Source organism: Salmo salar, chromosome 27 (genome assembly GCF_965601325.2).
Source record: "Salmo salar chromosome 27, fSalSal1, whole genome shotgun sequence".
NCBI lineage: Eukaryota > Metazoa > Chordata > Actinopteri > Salmoniformes > Salmonidae > Salmo > Salmo salar.
In genome coordinates this window covers 35,940,183-35,947,500 of record NC_138317.1, presented here as the reverse complement: position 1 = coordinate 35,947,500, position 7,318 = coordinate 35,940,183, and positions in this window count along the sequence as shown.

Here is a 7,318-nt window from a genome sequence, read left to right as displayed (position 1 = left end):
TCTCTCTTTATATATAGATATCTCTCTCTCCCTCCCTCTCTCTTTATATATAGATATCTCTCTCTCTCCCTCCCTCTCTCTTTATATATAGATATCTCTCTCTCCCTCCCTCTCTCTTTATATATAGATATCTCTCTCTCCCTCCCTCTCTCTTTATATATAGATATCTCTCTCTCCCTCCCTCTCTCTTTATATATAGATATCTCTCTCTCTCCTCCCTCTCTCTTTATATATAGATATATCTCTCTCTCCCTCCCTCTCTCTTTATATATAGATATCTCTCTCTCTCCCTCTCTCTTTATATATAGATATCTCTCTCTCCCTCCCTCTCTCTTTATATATAGATATCTCTCTCTCCCTCCCTCTCTCTTTATATATAGATATCTCTCTCTCCCTCCCTCTCTCTTTATATATAGATACCTCTCCCTTTATATCTCTCTCTCTCCCTCTCTCTTTATATATAGATATCTCTCTCTCCCTCCCTCTCTCTTTATATATAGATATCTCTCTCTCCCTCCCTCTCTCTTTATATATAGATATCTCTCTCTCCCTCCCTCTCTCTTTATATATAGATATCTCTCTCTCCCTCCCTCTCTCTTTATATATAGATATCTCTCTCTCTCCTCCCTCTCTCTTTATATATAGATATCTCTCTCTCCCTCCCTCTCTCTTTATATATAGATATCTCTCTCTCCCTCCCTCTCTCTTTATATATAGATATCTCTCTCTCTCTCCCTCTCTCTTTATATATAGATATATCTCTCTCTCCCTCCCTCTCTCTTTATATATAGATATCTCTCTCTCCCTCCCTCTCTCTTTATATATAGATATATCTCTCTCTCCCTCCCTCTCTCTTTATATATAGATATCTCTCTCTCCCTCCCTCTCTCTTTATATATAGATATATCTCTCTCCCCCTCTCTCTTTATATATAGTATATCTCTCTCTCCCTCCCTCTCTCTTTATATATAGATATCTCTCTCTCCCTCCCTCTCTCTTTATATATAGATATTCTCTCTCTCCCTCTCTCTTTATATATAGATATCTCTCTCTCCCTCCCTCCCTCTCTCTTTATATATAGATATCTCTCTCCCTCTCTCTCTCTCCCTCCTCTCTTTATATATAGATATCTCTCTCTCCTCTCCCTTCCCTCTCTCTTTATATATAGATATCTCTCTCTCTCCCTCTCTCTTTATATATAGATATATCTCTCTCCCTCCCTCTCTCTTTATATATAGATATATCTCTCTCTCTCCCTCTCTCTTTATATATAGATATCTCTCTCTCCCTCCCTCTCTCTTTATATATAGATATCTCTCTCTCCCTCCCTCTCTCTTTATATATAGATATCTCTCTCTCCCTCCCTCTCTCTTTATATATAGATATATCTCTCTCCCTCCCTCTCTCTTTATATATAGATATATCTCTCTCTCTCCCTCCCTCTCTCTTTATATATAGATATCTCTCTCTCCTCCCTCTCTCTTTATATATAGATATCTCTCTCTCCCTCCCTCTCTCTTTATATATAGATATATCTCTCTCTCTCCCTCCCTCTCTCTTTATATATAGATATCTCTCTCTCCCTCCCTCTCTCTTTATATATAGATATATCTCTCTCCCTCCCTCTCTCTTTATATATAGAATATCTCTCTCTCTCCCTCCCTCTCTCTTTATATATAGATATCTCTCTCTCCCTCCCTCTCTCTTTATATATAGATATCTCTCTCTCCCTCCCTCTCTCTTTATATATAGAGATCTCTCTCTCCCTCCCTCTCTCTTTATATATAGATATCTCTCTCTCTCCCTCCCTCTCTCTTTATATATAGATATCTCTCTCTCTCTCCCTCCCTCTCTCTTTATATATAGATATCTCTCTCGCTCCCTCTCTTTATATATAGATATATCTCTCTCCCTCCCTCTCTCTTTATATATAGATATCTCTCTCTCTCTCCCTCTCTCTTTATATATAGATGATCTCTCTCTCCCTCCCTCTCTCTTTATATATAGATATATCTCTCTCCCTCCCTCTCTCTTTATATATAGATGTATCTCTCTCTCCCTCCCTCTCTCTTTATATATAGATATACTCTCTCTCTCCTCCCTCTCTCTTTTATATAGTATATCTCTCTCTCCCTCCCTCTCTCTTTATATATAGATATCTCTCTCTCCCTCCCTCTCTCTTTATATTAATATATAGATATCTCCCTCCCTCCCTCCCTCTCTCTTTATATATAGATATCTCCTCTCCCTCTCTCTTTATATATAGATATCTCTCTCTCCTCCCTCTCTCTTTATATATAGATATCTCTCTCTCTCTCCCTCCCTCTCTCTTTATATATAGATATCTCTCTCTCCCTCCCTCTCTCTTTATATATAGATATATCTCTCCTCCCTCCCTCTCTCTTTATATATAGATATCTCTCTCGCCCCTCTCTTTATATATAGATATCTCTCTCTCCCTCCCTCTCTCTTTATATATAGATATCTCTCTCTTCCCTCCCTCTCTCTTTATATATAGATATCTCTCTCTCCCTCCCTCTCTCTTTATATATAGATATCTCTCTCTCCCTCCCTCTCTCTTTATATATATATCTCTCTCTCCCTCCCTCTCTCTTTATATATAGATATATCTCTCTCCCTCCCTCTCTCTTTATATATAAATATCTCTCTCCCCCTCTCTCTTTATATATAGATATCTCTCCCTCCCTCTCTCTTTATATATAGAGATCTCTCTCTCCCTCCCTCTCTCTTTATATATAGATATCTCTCTCTCTCCCTCCCTTTCTCTTTATATACAGATATCTCTCTCTCCCTCCCTCTCTCTTTATATATAGATATATCTCTCTCTCTCCCTCTCTCTTTATATATAGATATCTCTCTCTCTCCCTCCCTCTCTCTTTATATAGATATATATATATATCTCTCCCTCCCTCTCTCTTTATATATAGACATATCTCTCTCTCTCCCTCCCTCTGTCTTTATATATAGATATCTCTCTCTCCCTCTCTCTCTCTTTATATATAGAGATCTCTCTCTCCCTCCCTCTCTCTTTATATATAGATATCTCTCTCTCCCTCCCTCTCTCTTTATATATAGATATCTCTCTCTCTCTCTTTATATATAGATATCTCTCTCTCTCTCTCTCTCTCTCCCTCCCTCTCTCTTTATATATAGATATCTCTCCCTCCCTCTCTCTTTATATATAGATATCTTTCTCTCCCTCCCTCTCTCTTTATATATAGATATCTCTCTCTCTCTCTTTATATATAGATATCTCTCTCTCTCTCTCTCTCTCTCTCTCTCTCTCTCTTTATATTTAGATATCTCTCTCTCCCTCCCTCTCTCTTTATATATAAAAATCTCTCTCTCCCTCCCTCTCTCTTTATATATAGATATCTCTCTCTCCCTCCCTCTCTCTTTATACTCAGCAAAAAAAGAAATGTCCACTCACTGTCAACTGCGTTTATTTTCAGCAAACTTAACATCTGTAAATATTTGTATGAAGATAACAAGATTCAACATCTGAGACATAAACTGAACAAGTTCCACAGACATGTGACTAACATAAAATGAGTAATGTGTCCCTGAACAAATGGGGGGGGTCAAAATCAAAAGTAACAGTCAGTATCTGGTGTGGCCACCAGCTGCATTAAGTACTGCAGGGCATCTCCTCCTCATGGACTGCACCAGATCTGCCAGTTCTTGCTGAGAGATGTTACCCCAATCTTCCACCAAGGCAACTTCAAGTTCCCGGACATTTCTGGGGGGAATGGCCCTAGCCCTCACCCTCCGATCCAACAGATGTGCTCAATGGGATTGAGACTAGCCATGGCAGAACACTGACATTCCTGTCTTGCAGGAAATCACGCACAGAACGAGCAGTATGGCTGGTGGCATTGTCATGCTGGAGGGTCATGTCAGGATGAGCCTGCAGGAAGGGTACCACATGAGGGAGGAGGATGTCTTCCCTGTAACACACAGCGCTGAGATTGCCTGCAATGACAACAAGCTCAGTCCGATGATGCTGTGAAACACCGCCCCAGACCATGACGGACCCTCCACCTCCAAATCGATCCCGCTTCAGAGTACAGGCCTCGGTGTAACACTCATTCCTTTGACGCTAAATCCGAATCCGACCATCACCCCTGGTGAGACAAAACCGCGACTCGTCAGTGAAGAGCACTTTTTGCCAGTCCTGTCTGGTCCAGCGACGGTGGGTTTGTGCCCATAGGCGACATTGTTGCCGGTGATGTCTGGTGAGGACCTGCCTTACAACAGGACTACTACAAGCCCTCAGTCCAGCCTCTCTCAGCCTATTGAGGACATTCTGAGCACTGATGGAGGGATTGTACGTTCCTGGTGTAACTCGGGCAGTTGTTGTTGCCATCCTGTACCTGTCCCGCAGGTGTGATGTTCGGATGTACCGATCCTGTGCAGGTGTTGTTACACGTGGTCTGCCACTGCGAGGACGATCAGCTGTCCGTCCTGTCTCCCTGTAGCGCGGTCTTAGGCGTCTCACAGTACGGACATTGCAATTTATTGCCCTGGCCACATCTGCAGTCCTCATGTCTCCTTGTAACATGCCTAAGGCACGTTTTGTTTTCATTAGAAAGGCCTCTTTAGTGTCCTAAGTTTTCATAACTGTGACCTTAATTTCCTACCGTCTGTAAGCTGTTAGTGTCCACAGGTGCATGTTCATTAATTGTTTATGGTTCATTGAACAAGCATGGGAAACAGTGTTTAAACCCTTTATAATGAAGATCTGTGAAGTTATTTGTATTTTTACGAATTATCTTTGAATGACAGGGTCCTGAAAAAGAGACGTTTCTTTTTTTGCTGAGTTTATATATCTCTCCTCCCCTCTCTCCCTATATATATATATATATATATATATATATATATATATATATATATATATATATATATATATACCTCCCTCTCTCTCATGCTCCATCCTCCCCCTCCCTCCCTCCCTCCAGATGGTTGAGGTGACACGGCCTGTCTGTCTGTGGAGGGAGGACATGGGGAGACATGCTTCATCAGACATACCTAGTTTACTGCACGCACCCCTAACATCTCCATGTAAAACATCTCCATGTAAATGATCTGCATGTATAACATCTGAATGTAAAACATCTCCATGTAAATGATCTGCATGTATAACATCTGAATGTAAAACATCTCCATGTAAATGATCTGCATGTATAACATCTGAATGTAAAACATCTCCATGTAAAACATCTGAATGTAAAACATCTCCATGTAAAACATCTGCATGAACATGCCAGCCCAACATTAATCCCCACAGACAGACAAGAGGGTCACAGACTAAAATTGTTTATATCCCAAATGGCATCCCTATTCCCTATATAGTGCAGTACTTTTGACCAGGCCCCGTGGGGTAGTTGTGCAGAATGTAGGGAATAGGGCACCATTTGGAATGCACCGCGTGACAACAACATGTACTGTGCCTTGACCTCTGAGCAATCCCATATTGCCTTCACAGTGTCAGTTACTAATAGAAATATTGAACACCTACTGCAACACTGCCCTACCAGTAACTATCGCATTCAAACACATGGTGAGACATATTTGTCTTATACAGTTGAAGTCGGAAGTTTACATACACCTTAGCCAAATACATTTAAACTCAGTTTTTCACAATTCCTGACATTTAATCAGAGTAAAAATGAAAGAAGGATTTATTTCAGCTTTTATTTCTTTCATCACATTCCCAGTGGGTCAGAAGTTTACATACACTCAATTAGTATTTGGTAGCATTACCTATAAATTGTTTAACTTGGGTCAAACGTTTCGGGGTGGCCTTCCACAAGCTTCCCACAATAAGTTGGGGGAATTTTGGCCCATTCCTCCTGACAGAGCTGGTGGAACTGAGTCAGGTTTGTAGGCCTCCTTGCTCGCACACGCTTTTTCACTTCTGCCCACAAATTTTCTATAGGATTGAGGTCAGGGCTTTGTGATGGCCACTCCAATACCTTGACTTTGTTGTCCTTAAGCCATTTTGCCACAACTTTGGAAGTATGCTTGGGGTCATTGTCCATTTGGAAGACCCATTTGCGACCAAGCTTTAACTTCCTGACTGATGTTTGAGATGTTGCTTCAATATATACACATAATTTTCTATCCTCATGTAGCCATCTATTTTGTGAAGTGCACCAGTCCCTCCTGCACCAAAGCACTTCCACAACATGATGCTGCCATCCCCATGCTTCACAGTTGGGATGGTGTTCTTCGGCTTGCAAGCATCCCCCTTTTTCCTCCAAACATAACGATGGTCATTATGGCCAAACAGTTATATTTTTGTTTCATCAGACCAGAGGGCATTTCTCCAAAAAGTACGATCTTGGTCCCCATGTGCAGTTGCAAACCATAGTCTGGCTTTCTTGTGGTGGTTTTGGAGCAGTGGCTTCTTCCTTGCTGAGCGGCCTTTCAGGTTCTGTCGATATAGGACTTGTTTTACTGTGGATATAGATACTTTTGTACCTGTTTCCTCCAGCATCTTCACAATGTCATTTGCTGTTGTTCTGGGATTGATTTGCACTTTTCGCAGCAAAGTACGTTCATCTCTAGGAGACAGAATGCGTCTCCTTCCTGAGCGGTATGACGGCTGCGTGTCCCATGGTGTTTATACTTGCGTACAATTGTTTGTACAGATGAACTTGGTACCTTCAAGCATTTGGAAATTGCTCCCAAGGATGAACCAGACTTGTGGAGGTCTACAATTTTTTTCTGAGGTCTTAGCTAATTTCTTTTGATTTTCCCATGATGTCAAGCAAAGAGGCACTGAATTTGAGGGTAGGCCTTGAAATACATCCACAGGTTCACCTCAAATTGACTCAAATGATGTCAATTAGCCTATCAGAAGCTTCTAAAGCCATGACATCATTTTCTGGAATTTTCCTAGCTGTTTAAAGGCACAGTCAACTTAGTGTATGTAAACTTCTGACCCACTGGAATTGTGATACAGTGAATTATAAGTGAAATAATCTGTCTGTAAACAATTATGTAAACAAAAATGACTTGTGTCGTGCACAAAGAAAATGTCCTAACCGACTTGCCAAAACTATAGTTTGTTAACAAGAAATTTGTGGAGTGGTTGAAAAACGTGTTTTAATGACACCAACCTAAGTGTATGTAAACTTCCAACTTCAACTGTATTCACTGAATAATGTTAGAATACTGGAGAAGCTGTGCAGCATTCCACTGTATTGTCAAGGTTCAGATTGTAGCACATGACCCCAATGACATGTGGACAGAAGGCTATCTATACTTTTGTATCCAATTGTTTTTGGGTGCA